Source organism: Salmo trutta, chromosome 2 (genome assembly GCF_901001165.1).
Source record: "Salmo trutta chromosome 2, fSalTru1.1, whole genome shotgun sequence".
Classification (NCBI taxonomy): Eukaryota; Metazoa; Chordata; class Actinopteri; order Salmoniformes; family Salmonidae; genus Salmo; species Salmo trutta.
Window position 1 is genome coordinate 52,386,603 of NC_042958.1, and position 14,921 is coordinate 52,401,523.

Consider the following 14,921-nt stretch of genomic DNA (forward strand, 5'->3'; position numbering starts at 1 on the left):
CAAGCTAACTAGCTAAATTTTCATAAATGTTTAATGGTTTTCGACCTATCCCCAAATTAATGTAATTGGTTCAGAGTTTGTTTTGATATTTTAACCTGCGTGTCGTGATCGTGTTTGGTGTAGGGGGATAAAATAAATGTATGCACGATGGTGCACGATGGCGCATGCGCACAGCCGGTTTGGGTTCCGTGTAAGTTGGATGACAAATCAGCAGAAGTCATTGAAGTCGTTGACCAAATGAATGATGAAAGAAATCAGGTGATGAAGATGGAAATATTGATTTCTAAACAAGCTGAGGAAATCTCATCACTGAATATCTCAATCCATAGACTGCAAATCTGCAAAAAATTACAGCTAGGTAAGAGGCTGAACGGAGCAAATACGACACTCACGTGTCTAAAATCAGTACTCTAAGTGCCCAAGTGGACTCTGCTATGCAGCGGAATACCACCCTTAGGTACCATCTGGAGGAATTCCAGAATGGTCACGCGCTACAGCGTGACTACCCAACCAAGAAATCGGAGATCGGTACTCAAAGGAGTGAAGACGAAAGAAGGTTTCAGACTTTGCCTCTCTCATGTTTCCCTCAGTTTTCTCCTCTTTGCCATTTGGCACAGAGTAATATGGTGCCTCTTCGCCAAACAAAGTCAAAGCTTGACTTCTCCTCTTGGCCTTTCGGCCCCAATTTCCCCACAGGATGAAGCCAACCCTCTCCACCCCCCACCTTTGACTGCGTTCCAGGTCAGCCAAACGACACTGAGACGTTCCTAACTGACATAGAGGACGCCTTGGATAGCTACCCGAACGCTACGGCTTCTGACAAGCTTTATCTGTTGAAGCGAATGTCGAATAGACTCGTGACGAGGTTCATTCATCTACAACAGCAACACGTGCAAAACAACTATTGTCACATCCTGACCATAGTAAGATGTTATTTTCTATGGTAGAGTAGGTCAGGGCGTGTTTTGTGTTTTTCTTTGTTTTCTATATCTATGTTTTTTTGGGGGGGGGGATGATCTCCAATTAGAGGCAGCTGGTCCTCGTTGTCTCTAATTGGAGATCATACTTAAGTAGGGTTTTTTTCCACCTGTGTTTGTGGGTAGTTGTATTCTGTTTAGTCTATGTACCTAACTGAACTGTGAGCTGATCGTTTTCGCTTGTTATTTTCTTTAGTGTTCTGTGTTAAAATAAAAAGTCATTATGAGCACTGTCACAGGCCGGCTCATAGCCTGTGGTAAAAATGAGAGGACATCAACAACTGGTATAGGACAATTCAAAACGTTCTTTTTATAAAACAAAACTATTAACTATAAACAAAGAAAAAGGAATGAGGTGTGGAAATGTCATAATGTAAGGTGTATGTAAGGTGCATGGATGCGTGAATATGTGTGTGTAAACATGACTGAATGGAAACTAACTAAACCAACAAAGTAACAAACGAAACCGGATCATACCTGGAGGAGCAGGGAGAGAGAGAGCAAGCCAAGCGAGCCAGAAGCTCAGCGAGGAGACAGACACAGAGAGGTTAGTGGAGCAGTTTGTTAAATACCCTGAGCCCAGGTGGCTCCAATCACTAACGACCCTCCTCTGCCTGCAGGGGAAACCACCCCTGCACTGCAGAGGAGGAGCCGTGACACCCCCCTCCTTAAAATGAGGGTCCCACCCTCAATTCAAATTATGACCCAACATAATAAACACATAATCCAAATCCCCCCCCCCCCCCCAAAAAAAACAGATACCAGTCCCGGCTCCTAGTAGAAGCACTGTGTCCCCTAGCTGGCTGTCCGTCCTCAAGCTCAGCAGCCCTGGTACCTGGGGAGCAAATTAAGAGGAAAGAGGCGCAGACAGCCCGCAGGGTCCAACAGAGAGAAAATACAAACTAGGTTAAAGGAGCACGAGACAGAGCATCAGCAATTATATTATCCTTACCCCTAATGTGTCTAATATCCAGGTTGAATGGTTGCATGAACAAAGCCCAATGCATCAGGAGCTGGTTGGGATTTTGCAAGGACTTCAGAAAAGTAAGTGGGTTGTGGTCCGTGAACACAGTTAAAGGGGTTAAACCAGAACCAACAGACCTCGAAGTGCTGTAAAGCCCAAATGAGACCTAAAGCCTCCTTTTCAATTACAGAATAGTTTTGCTGATACTTCTTAAATTTCCGGGAAAAGAAACTGACTGGACACTCAATATTGTCATCATTTTCCTGGAGAAGCACAGCCCCAGCACCGATTTGACTGGCGTCTACCTGCAATTTGAAAGGTTTCTCAAAATTTGGTGCTACCAACACAGGTGACAAACACAAAAGAGCCTTAACTGCTTCAAATGCCTCTTGACACTGGGTGGATCAGAGAAATTCAGCCTTGGCCTTCAGCAGATTGTTCAGGGGGGACACTACTACCGAAAAGTTTTTACAAAAAGCACGGTAGTACCCCGCCATTCCCAGGAAGCGCATCAGTTTTCTTTGTGGAGGGCTGTGGGAACTGCTTCACAGCCTGAACCTTGGCTTCCACGGGACAGAAAACACCCTGACCAACAACCTTGCCTAGGTATGTGACTGTAGCTTTGGCAAACTCACACTTTTCCAAATTGATAGTCAACCTGGCCCACACCAGTCTTTCGAACAGGGCTTGCACCCTCCAGACATAGTCCTCCAAGGAGTCTGAGTAGACGACCACGTCGTCCAATAACAGTCCTTTCTCCTCAGATACACAATAAAATCTGTTTGATAGACATCGGAGATGCTAAGCCTATGTCATGCTCAATTAAGTGGGTTTTTGATAGTGTCAGAAAACAAAACAGGGTAGCTTCTAATAAGAGCTACCAATTCATCACGTTTCTTAGAGTCCAAATGATTTACCAAAACCAAGGTTTTGCAAAGTCTGGGAGTTTTTCAACCGACCTTGTAAGACCTCATCCGAAACCTTAACTACCTCCTCTTCTCCCCCCTCCAAAGTTAAAGCCACAAGATTCAGTGACTGGAGCAGCAGTCAATGCTGACCTCACTGCTGGAGTGCCTTCCACTTTGCTTAGATCACGGGAGTGATAACATTTTAACAGGTTCACATGGCATAATTTAGAGGGCTTCCTATGACCAGGGGTTTCAATAAGATAGTTAAAATCAGACACTTTGCGCAACACAGTGAAAGGACCACAGTATTTTGCCTGAAAAGGTGAACTTACAAGAGGCAAAAGAGCAAGTACTCGATCACCGGGACTAAACTCACGTAGCTCAGCCTGTCTGTCATATTTCAGTTTCATTTTCTGTTGAGAACATTTTAGTTTTTCTTCCACCAGTTCACCAGCCCTATACAACTTGAACCTAAAAGCATTTACATAGTCAATAAGGTTCCGAGGTGGTTCCTCAGGCAAACAACCATCCTGCAGTGCTGCTAAAGGCCCACGCACCTTATGACCAAACACTAAGTCATTTGGGCTAAACCCAGTGATTTCCTGCACTACTTCACGAGCAGCTAGTAACAATATGCACGAAGCAAGGATTTCAAAGTTTGATGAAAACGTTCCAAAGCTCCCTGACTCTGAGCATGGTACGCAGTAGACTTATTGTGTTTAACTTTAAACTGTTTGAGAACCTGAGCAAATAAATGGGAGGTAAAGTTAGATCCCTGATCTGACTGGATGATTTTTGGAATCCCAAATGTTGAAATAAATTGAGTTAACGCTTTAACTACTGATTTTGAAGTTATGGTACGCAAGGGAAAATCTGCCGGATATCTAGTTGCTTGACACATAACAGTTAATAAGTAGCTATGACCTGACTTGGACCGTGGTAAAGGCCCAACACAATCGATAATAAGATGCTCAAAAGGTTGCCCTACGGCTGGTATTGGATACAAAGGTGCTGGCTTTACAACCTGGTTTGGCTTGCTTGTGCGCTGACACGTATCACAAGTTTTAATAAACTGAGATACATCACGCTTTAAACGTGGCCAGAAAAAATATCGGAGTATGCGATCATAAGTTTTACGAACACCCATATGACCTGCCACATCACCATGTGACGTTTGCAACACTTTATTTCGCAAAGTAGTAGGTACAACTATTTGAAAGACTGGTTCTCCTAAACCCTGATCATAGTGTGGAACCCATTTCCTAACCAATAGCCCATCAAGAAGAAAGTAACACTGAGCACTATTCCTCACCACTGAATCAGGAACAACTTTCTCAAACAGATCATCCAAAGTAGTATCATCCTTTTGCTCAGCTATCAATGCATCTCTAGAACTAGTCAACTGTTCTGTCTGGAGTTTGACTGGCAACTCAAGACTTTCTGGCTTACTCTCAACCTTATTACGAGAGGCAGCGCGGGTAACAGCACAACTGGAAATATCTCAGGAGATACACAGTTGTGATCTGGAGTTACCCTTGCTGGGGACACTGAAGGTTGCTTCGTAAAGATGTTTACTTTTCCATCTGCCACACCTTACTACCTGCCAAATCATTCCCCAAAATCACGTGGACTCCCTCTACTGGCAACTGGGGTCTAACCCCAACATCTACATCACCCTCTACCAGACCACATTTTATGGTAACTTCATGTAAAGGAGAAGAGAATGGAACTAAACCCATACCACGTACCATTACACATCTGCCAGTATCAGACTCCTTAGAGAATGGCAAAACAGATTCCAGAATAAAATAATCTAAAGCTCCAGTGTCTCTTAAGATCTTGATCGAAACATTTTGTTTGCCATCTACCAGGGATACTACACCATCTGAAATAAAGGCTGTAAAATCACAGTGGGAAGACTGAGAATCAAACTCAACTAGTGGCTGAAAAAAACTCACCCTGGTGGTCAGAGGCTGAAACAGGAGCTGCCATCACAGCAGATTTAACTTGACCTGACTTTTTTGATTTAAGTAGAGGACAATCTTTCTTCCAATGTCCTTCAACTAAACAGTAGCGACAGGTATTAGCATTCACCGGTGCTTTAAGTCCTCTAGACCCAAACTTCTGTTGAGGCCTTTGGAAAGAAGCTCCAGAAAAATTTGATCTACTATTCCTGGAAGTAAAGTTATTTTTATGGTACATGTCACTGTTTGACTCAAAATGGCTTTTATGTGTTAGCCTGTACTCATCTGCAAGGACTACTGCATCACTTGGAGACTTAACTTTACGTTCATTCATGTATGTAGCAACCTGGTCAGACACAGAATTTTTGAACTGTTCTAACACAATCAAATTAGACAGATCCTCAAAAGTACTAACTTCTGAAGCTGTACACCAACGATTAAATGCAGAAGTCAAATCACGAACAAACTCAGAATAAGTTTGTGAATTTAGCTTTTTCCTGTAACGAAAACGTTGACGATATGCCTCCGGAACAAGTTCGTAAACCTTCAGAACTGCTGATTTAACTTTAGCATACACTTTACTGTCAACTACACTCAGTGCTACAAAAGCCTCACGTGCATTACCTGTAAGTACACATTGCAACAACATAGTCATGTCCAAATCAAACCAAGCTCTAGCTTCCGCAATACGCTCAAATAAAGTAAAGTATGTATCTGGATCTGACTCATCAAATTTAGGCAACAAACGAAGATTCTGTGAAACATCAAACTGTGGTAGTCCTTCTGGTCTATTAGCATGTCGCAATCGCTCTATCTCCAACTGCATTTCCAACAGCTCCTGCTGCTGCTCAAAAGTTAATGAAGTACTAGACTGAAAACTTGTACCTTCACTACTAGCAGATTGACCCGAAAAAACACCTATTTCCATAAGACCCTGCTTTAATTTAGCGTTAATAGTCTCTTTAATTGTTTTATCAACAATCTCAATCTGATAATGTTCAGCAATTTCAATTAACTGCTCCTTAGTACACAACTCTAAGGCTACCTCTGAAGGAGTTTGAACAAAACCACTCAGAATGGAAGACATTTTCATCAACCAATACAACTATTACAAATGCTCAACAAAACACAACTCACCTGCTGTCAGTCTGAGTTCAAGAACAGGAGCCACACCCCACTATCCTCCAAAAACAACTAACTAACTGGCCCTGGTCTTCATGCAGTCACATGTGGTGGGGTTTTATGCACACAAAACCAGCGGAGTTGTCACGCTTGTCGTCTTCGTCTTCCGACGATATAACGAAATCGTCATCGGAAAATGTAGACCAATATGCAGCAGGTACGTGAATGCTCATCTTGACTTTTATTAACTATAAGAATGAACATACAAAATAACGAAATACGAAAGACGAACAACTAACAGTCTGGCAAAGCCTAGGGCTGAACACAGAACAATCACCCACAAAACACAAACACAAACACACCCTCATTTATGAGACTCTCAATCAAAGGCAGATAGAAAACACCTGCCTTCAACTGAGAGTCCCAACACCAATTCACCAGACATAGAAACAGACATACTAGACTCCACATAGAACTACCTAGACATAAACCAAACCCCGGACATACTAAATCAAACACCCTTTACACAAACACACCACCCCGAACTACATAAAACAAATACCCTCTGTCACGCCCTGACCAAACTACAAAACAATTAACCTTATATACTGGCCAGGACGTGACAGTACCCCCCCCTTAAAGGTGCTACCCCAGAAGCACCTTAACACAAAAAAAATTACCCCCAAACAATACCCAAAAGAAAATTCCCCCTTACTAAAGGGAGGGAAGGGAGGGTGGCTGCCGTCAACGACGGCACTGTGCTACACCCCCCCTCCCCAACCCACCTATATTGGAGGCGGCTCCGGCTCAGGCCGTTCCAGGCTGTCTGGGCAGTCTGGCAGCTCGGGACGGTCAGGGCAGTCTGGCAACTCGGGACGGTCAGGGCAGTCTGGCAACTCGGGACGGTCAGGGCAGTCTGGCAACTCGGGCAGGTCAGGGCAGTCTGTCAGCTCGGGGCAGTCTGGGCAGTCTGTCAGCTCGGGGCAGTCTGGGCAGTCTGTCAGCTCGGGGCAGTCTGGGCAGTCTGGCCACTCCGGCAGTTCAGGGCAGTCTGGCCACTCCGGCAGTTCAGGGCAGTCTGGCCACTCCGGCAGTTCAGGGCAGTCTGGCCACTCCGGCAGTTCAGGGCAGTCTGGCCACTCCGGCAGTTCAGGGCAGTCTGGCCACTCCGGCAGTTCAGGGCAGTCTGGCCACTCCGGCAGTTCAGGGCAGTCTGGCCACTCCGGCAGTTCAGGGCAGTCTGGCCACTCCGGCAGTTCAGGGCAGTCTGGCCACTCCGGCAGTTCAGGGCAGTCTGGCCACTCCGGCAGTTCAGGGCAGTCCGCAGGTCGGGCAGTCTGGCCACTCCGGCAGTTCAGGGCAGTCTGGCCACTCCGGCAGTTCAGGGCAGTCCTGGCCACTCCGGCAGTTCAGGGCAGTCTGGCCACTTCCGGCAGTTCAGGGCAGTCTGGCCACTCCGGCAGTTCAGAGGGCAGTCTGGCCACGGTCCGGCAGTTCAGGGCAGTCTGGCCACTCCGGCAGTTCAGCGGCAGTCTGGCCACTCCGGCAGTTCAGCGCAGTCTGGCCACTCCGGCAGTTCAGCGCAGTCTGGCCACTCCGGCAGTTCAGCGCAGTCTGGCCACTCCGGCAGTTCAGCGCAGTCTGGCACTGCCGGCAGTCAGCGGCAGTCTGGCCAGCTCCGGCGACTGTGACTGGCTGGCAGCTCCGCGACTGTTTGACTGGCGGGCAGCTCCGACGACTGTTGACTGGCGGGCAGCTCCGAACGACTGTTGACTGGCGGGCAGCTCCGACGACTGTTGACTGGCGGGCAGCTCCGACGACTGTTGACTGGCGGGCAGCTCCGACGACTGTTGACTGGCGGGCAGCTCCGACGACTGTTGACTGGCGGGCAGCTCCGACGACTGTTGACTGGCGGGCAGCTCCGACGACTGTTGACTGGCGGGCAGCTCCGACGACTGTTGACTGGCGGGCAGCTCCGACGACTGTTGACTCGCGAGGCTGGGTTTACGCACTTGCCGTTTAGTGCGGGGAGCGGGAACAGGACGAGTCGGACTGGGTGGACGCACTTCCGGGTCCGCACGAGAGACAGGAGCTGGAAACCCAGGGCTATGGAGGCGCACAGCCGGTCTAGATCTTACCTCCTGCACAACCCGCCTTGGCTCGATGGAACTAGTAGCCCTGCACGAGCGGAGTGCTCGTACAGGGCAGACTGGGCTGTGCAGGGGCTTGATGGTAGCCGTGCGTAGAGCGGGAGTTGGGTAGCCTGGTCCTCGGAGGCGTACCGGCGACCAGATGCGCTGCGCAGGCATCCTCCTACCAGGCTGGATGCCCGCTCTAGCACGGCACCTGCGAGGGGCTGGAATAACTCGCACCGGACTGTGCGTGCGTATGGGTGAGATATTGCGCTTCTCAGCGAAACATGGCGCTCCCCACCTCATACGCTCCTCCATATAACCACGGGTAGCTGGCTTCCGGCTCTTCTTACGCCTAGCCAAACTACCCGTGTGCCCCCCCCCAAAATTTTCTTGGGGGTGCCTCTCGTGCATCTCCTTCAGCGCGTCCACTCTGGCCTCGTACCACCGCCTCTCTGCCTTGGCTGCTTCTATTTCCCACTGCGGGCGCTGATAATCCCCAGCCTGATGCCAAGGTCCGGCCCCGTCCAGAACTTCCTCCCAAGTCCACTTCTCCCGCCAGTCCAACTCGAATGCCGTCTGCTCCTTCCTCTGCTGCTTGGTCCTTTGGTGGTGGGTGATTCTGTCACGCTTGTCGTCTTCGTCTTCCGACGATATAACGAAATCGTCATCGGAAAATGTAGACCAATATGCAGCAGGTACGTGAATGCTCATCTTGACTTTTATTAACTATAAGAATGAACATACAAAATAACGAAATACGAAAGACGAACAACTAACAGTCTGGCAAAGCCTAGGGCTGAACACAGAACAATCACCCACAAAACACAAACACAAACACACCCTCATTTATGAGACTCTCAATCAAAGGCAGATAGAAAACACCTGCCTTCAACTGAGAGTCCCAACACCAATTCACCAGACATAGAAACAGACATACTAGACTCCACATAGAACTACCTAGACATAAACCAAACCCCGGACATACTAAATCAAACACCCTTTACACAAACACACCACCCCGAACTACATAAAACAAATACCCTCTGTCACGCCCTGACCAAACTACAAAACAATTAACCTTATATACTGGCCAGGACGTGACAGGAGTGGAAAAGACAACCAGAAACTGGCGGTCCCCCCATAACCACGGAGGTGCTCCCGAGCCGATGTAGGGGAAAGGAAAAAGGGAAGCTCTACCCATGTTCACTGCCACCTAAAACAAAAACACCACGAGCCTCCTTTTGACACTCGCTGATAAGCCTGAACAGGAGAGGACTCCCATTTGAACAAAAACCCAGAAAAACCCAGAGTGAATTGTTAACTAAATTTAGCTACCAAGCTAACTGAACCAAAAGAACACATGGCTCTCAATGCTCTCTCCAACAATAGTGGCCAACCAAAACATCTCTCTCAAACAAAAACTTGGCAATCTGAACTAAACTAACCCAACTATAACTAAGTACAATTAACCTTAACTTATAGATGAGCCCCCACTTGTCACAGCTTATGGATGAGCCCCCACTTGTCACAACTTACGGATGAGCCCCCACTTGTCACAACTTACGGATGAGCCCCCACTTGTCACAACTTACGGATGAGCCCCCACTTGTCACAACTTACGGATGAGCCCCCACTTGTCACAGGCCGGCTCATAGCCTGTGGCAAAAATGAGAGGACATCAACAACTGGTATAGGCCAATTCAAAACATTCTTTATTATAAAACAAAACTATTAACTATAAACAAAGAAAAAGGAATGAGGTGTGGAAATGTCATAATGTAAGGTGTATGGATGCGTGAATATGTATGTGTAAACATGACTGAATGGAAACTAACTAAACCAACAAAGTAACAAACGAAACCAGATCATACCTGGAGGAGCAGGGAGAGCGAGAGCAAGCCAAGCGAGCCAGAAGCTCAGCGAGGAGACAGACACAGAGAGGTTAGTGGAGCAGTTTGTTAAATACCCTGAGCCCAGGTGGCTCCAATCACACCAGCTGCAATCACTAATGACCCTCCTCTGCCTGCAGGGGAAACCACCCCTGCACTGCAGAGGAGGAGCCGTGACAGCACTCAACACGCTGCGCTTTGGTCCCCTCGCTACGACAGTCGTTACAGAACTACCCACCACCAAAGGACCAAGCAGCGTGGTCAGGAGGACTGGACCTGGGAGGAAATCCTGGATGGAGCAGGACCCTGGACAAGGCCTGGGGAGTATTGCCATCCGCAAGACGAGATAGAGGCAGAGAAAGCGGAACGACGATACTATGAGGAACAAGCACGGCAACAACGGAAGCCCATTTTGGGGGGGCACACGGGGAGATTGGCGAAGTCGGGGTTGAGACCTGAGCCAACTCCCCGTGCTTACCGTGGGGAGCAAGTGATGAGGCAAGCACCGTGTTATGCGGTGATGCGCACTGTGTCGCCAGTACGCACTCACAGGCCGGTGCAATCTGTGCCCGCACCCTGCAGTTGTCGAGCTGGGTTGAGCATCCAGCAAAGACGATTGGGGCCAGCCATTAGCTCCAGACCTCCAGTGCACCTCCACGGCCCAGTATACCCTGTGCCTGCTCCGCGCACCCGGCCTCCAGCGACGTTCCCTAGTCCAGAACTCTCAGCGACGTTCTCTAGTCCGGTGAGACCTATTCCAGCTCCACGAAAGAAGCCTCCAGTGATGATCTATTGTCCGAAGACTCCAGAGATGATCCATAGCACGAAGCCTCTAGTGATGATCCATGGCCCGGAGCCTGTAGGGATGATCCATGGCACGAAGCCTCCAGAGGTAATCCATGGCCCGGAGCCTGTAGGGATAATCCATGGCAAGAAGCCTGTAGGGATGATCCATGGCCCGGAGCCTGTAGAGATGATCCATGGCACGAAGCCTCCAGTGATGATCCATGGCGCGGAACCTGTAGTGATGATCCATGGCACGGAGCATGTAGTGATGATCCATGGCACGGAGCCTGCAGTGATGGTCCTCAGTCCGGAACCTGCAGCGACGCTCCCCAGTCCGGAGCCTCCAGCGACGCTCCCCAGTCCGGAGCCTCCAGCGACACTCCCTAGTACAGAACCTCCTAAGACGGCCTGCAGCCCAGAACCTCCTGAGACGGCCTGCAGCCCATAACCTCCTGAGACGGCCTGCAGCCCAGAACCTCATGAGACGGCCTGCAGCCCAGAGTCTTTGGCGACGGCCTGCAGCCCAGAGTCTTCGGCGACGGCCTGCAGCCCAGAGTCTTCGGCGACGGCCTGCAGCCCAGAGTCTTCGGCGACGGCCTGCAGCCCAGAGTCTTCGGCGACGGCCTGCAGCCCAGAGTCTTCGGCGACGGCGTGCAGCCCAGAACCTCCGGCGGCAGCCTGCAGCACAGAGCCTCCGGCGACGATCCACGGTCCGGTGGTACTGAAGCAGATGGATCAACGGGTGGAGCGGGGGTTACACCCCGATCCGGAGCCGCCTCCTCTGCTGGAGGAAAAGGTTATGTGGACTGCACTAGAGCCGCCAAAGATAGGAGTTACCCACCCTACCCTCCCTTTTTTGTTTTTGTTTTTTAGGAGCATTCGGAGTCTGCACCTTTGGGGGGGGGGTACTGTCACGTCCTGACCATAGTAAGATGTTATTTTCTATGGTAGGGTAGGTCAGGGCGTGACAGGGGGTGTTTTGTGTTTTCTATGTTTTCTATATCTATGTTTAGTTCTAGTTTTCTATTTCTATGTTTTTTTGAGGGGGGGTGGGTGATCTCCAATTAGAGGCAGCTGGTCCTCGTTGTCTCTAATTGGAGATCATACTTAAGTAGGGTTTTTTTCCACCTGTGTTTGTGGGTAGTTGTATTCTGTTTAGTCTATGTACCTGACTGAACTGTGAGCTGATCGTTTTCGCTTTTGTTATTTTCTTTAGTGTTCTGTGTTAAAATAAAAAGTCATTATGAGCACTCAACACGCTGCGCTTTGGTCCCCACGCTACGACAGTCATTACAACTATGCTAAACTTGCCACAGCTTTGAAATTAGAATTCAGTGGTTCTGCGAATCGCAAACATGACAGCTCGCTGGCTAACACTGTCAAACAAGCTTGGGAATGAACACCCAGAAACTTACTATTATAGACTTTGTTCAACTTACTTTGGACTACTCACTGAAACAGGAATGGAAGAGCTGTTACCATTCAAACAAATGTTTCTGTTGAACATGTATCCCACCTTCATTACCTAGTTGGGCGCTACAGCACACATTGGCTTGCCTATCTTACAAGCACAGCTTTGAGGCATTAAAAGTGCGCAACGCTAAGAGCCCATCTTGGTTTTGAAGTTTGACCAGGAGCACTCACTCCAGTTAGAGGGTGCACTACCAGGTATTGGAGCGTTAAAAGATGACACACAACAACAGTTTCTACCACAAAACCATGATACCAATACCCACCGCGGTCAAAATAACTGTAAAGTATGTCGCTATTGAAGCGATTACCCCTACAATCGACCTGATTGCTACGTTCCTGTACCCAAACCAAACACAGTGTCAAAGCACAAGGGAAACAAAAGGTGCAAGGACGATCAAAATGCAGACCAATGGTCTCTAGAAGTTCTACTATGTGAAGAACTAAAGCGACAGACATTTGAGAAAAGGGGAAAAGATATGTCACAGGGACCAGACGTGGAATCGCCGGATAACAGGTCCGCAGGAATTAACACCCTTAGCAAGGACGTTAAACATTTAATTTCTCCCACTCTCATTCGAGACCCTATCCAGGGCCCACTTGATCAAGAAACAAGCCCACAGGCTTTGTCTATAGACTGATACAAAGGTTGCAAAGAAGAAGGTCAAAAGCTTCGCAAAAGCCAAGTCCACTCAAAATCCGATAAGTCGATCTGCTTTCACCCTGAACAGAAATGACACATCACATAGTTACGAAAAACCACTTCACTTTGTGGGGAATATGTCCACTAAACGCAGCTCAAAACGGCCATACCTTGAAACAATCCTGGAGGACTCCTTAACCCGTCATGCGCTACTTGATTCGGCCTCGATAATATCACTCATCCCTCAAACATTGTTCAATGATCTCAAATGGGCTTTGAAGCCAAATAAACATTGGTTGAAAGTGGAATGATGTGACACTACACTTCAAGGTTTCACTCAGACTACCTCGCCTCACATTGAGACTCATGCTGAAACTACACTTCCAGGACGTATCGCTTGTTCACCCTGTGTATTTACCAGCCTCAAATCTGAACCCCTACTACTCAGAGCAGACTTGATGGATCGTTTACTCCCACTTATGGATTGGAAAACCAACCACGTACAGTATGGTCACAGGTCACAGTGCCTTCTCCACTGACCACACTGACTTCTCCTAATGCTAGCTGCAACGCAGTCATCCACGAGGGGTATCTGTTGAAAGCACATTTTTTTTACATTTTAGTCATTTAGCAGACACTCTTATCCAGAGCGACTTACAGTAGGGAATGCATACATTTTTTTCCTGTGCTGGCCCCCCGTGGGAATCGAACCCACAACCCTGGCATTGCAAACACCATGCTCTACCAACTGAGCGTGAGGCCACCAGAGCAGAGAACAAATCTAGTTGTATACTTCCCCAATGAGAACAGAGATGAGCAGACAAGCTCCTCGACGGGGATAACCTAAGAACACATCTAAGATATTATTGAGGTGTATCACACTGGTCGTAAAAGAAGTACAGTGGACTATCCAACTCCAAAGCAAATGGCAAAAATAATCATTCCTTGCCATGTCTAGTTTCAACTACAATGCAACTAGTAAAATGCTCTAATCATGTGTTCTGGTAGGATAACATTTCAGAATAAATCGGCAGGATAACTGGTCCCCTTGAGTACCAGTAGTAATACCAGCACAGTCAGTCCAGCCACAATTAGTAAGAAGGTTAGAGACCTCCCAAGTCAAATTGCTATTGATAACAGCGACAGAGGAGTTAGTAGACACTCAGATTGCAACACGTGTAAGGGAATCTCTAGAACAGCCTTCTGATGGTTAACACACGTGCCACTAATGCACGCGTACAATGGAACATTTAATGAGGATTTATGCTCGGATTACTTAAGGGTCCGAACAAAATACCAGCCTTTGTAAAGTTGAAAATTTACTCTGAGGCCTTTGACTCTACAGCTACAGTACTCACCAGTTTCTCCACAGAGGTCCATACGTCATCCCTGTAGACTGCCCGAAGCTGGTGCCTTGCAGCTGTAGACTTATGTAGTTATCAACTTGGGATAGTGCCCTAAGCAACACACCGCAAATTAGGAACGCCCTAGATATGACATTAGACAATGCCATGATAGGGTCATTTTGCCAAGACCTATACGTATATAGAATACAGTCCAATTAGATGATTAAGGTGTGACAACTATATTTTTCATATCTTTTGTTATGCTTTTATTCCTTTTAGTTTCATTTCCTTTGACACTTAGGAAGTGATAGAGCCATAAATAAATTCCCCATACAACCATCGCTTAGTGCCACAATGCCGCACGTTTGGGAAGAAATGTAATTATACATTTTGTGAGTGTGGGTGCATTGTTAACATCTGCCTAAGTTACTGCCTAGATCCACCACCCTGGGCAACCAGACGACGGGTCCGGAATGGCGATCCCAATCCGTACATCCGCTGCCCATCCGTGTGGTGGCCTGCTCCATTTGCAGAAATCCTACCCGGGTCAACCACCAGAGGGGGAATGCCACGGTGATCCACAACCAGGACATCCCATGGTCATTTTTTATGTTGCTTTACAACTTGCAGGATAAACACAAGATTGAAAATAACCAGAGGGGGACTGTCATGACTTTCCCTTTCGGGTGAGGATCATCTTTTTTTATTTCACCTTTA

The 14,921-nt window shown here is 47.9% G+C and overlaps 1 long non-coding RNA gene across 1 annotated transcript; it reads right to left on the reverse strand.

Moving 5' to 3' along the window:
• Positions 1-1,266: 1,266 nt before the first annotated feature.
• On the reverse strand, positions 1,267-10,085 carry LOC115148513 (uncharacterized). The gene is made up of 2 exons (XR_003866684.1): positions 10,004-10,085; positions 1,267-1,498 (listed from the first exon to the last, which is right to left on the reverse strand). It is a non-coding gene; the product is annotated as an uncharacterized LOC115148513 (long non-coding RNA).
• Between the last annotated feature and the right edge of the window lie 4,836 nt (positions 10,086-14,921).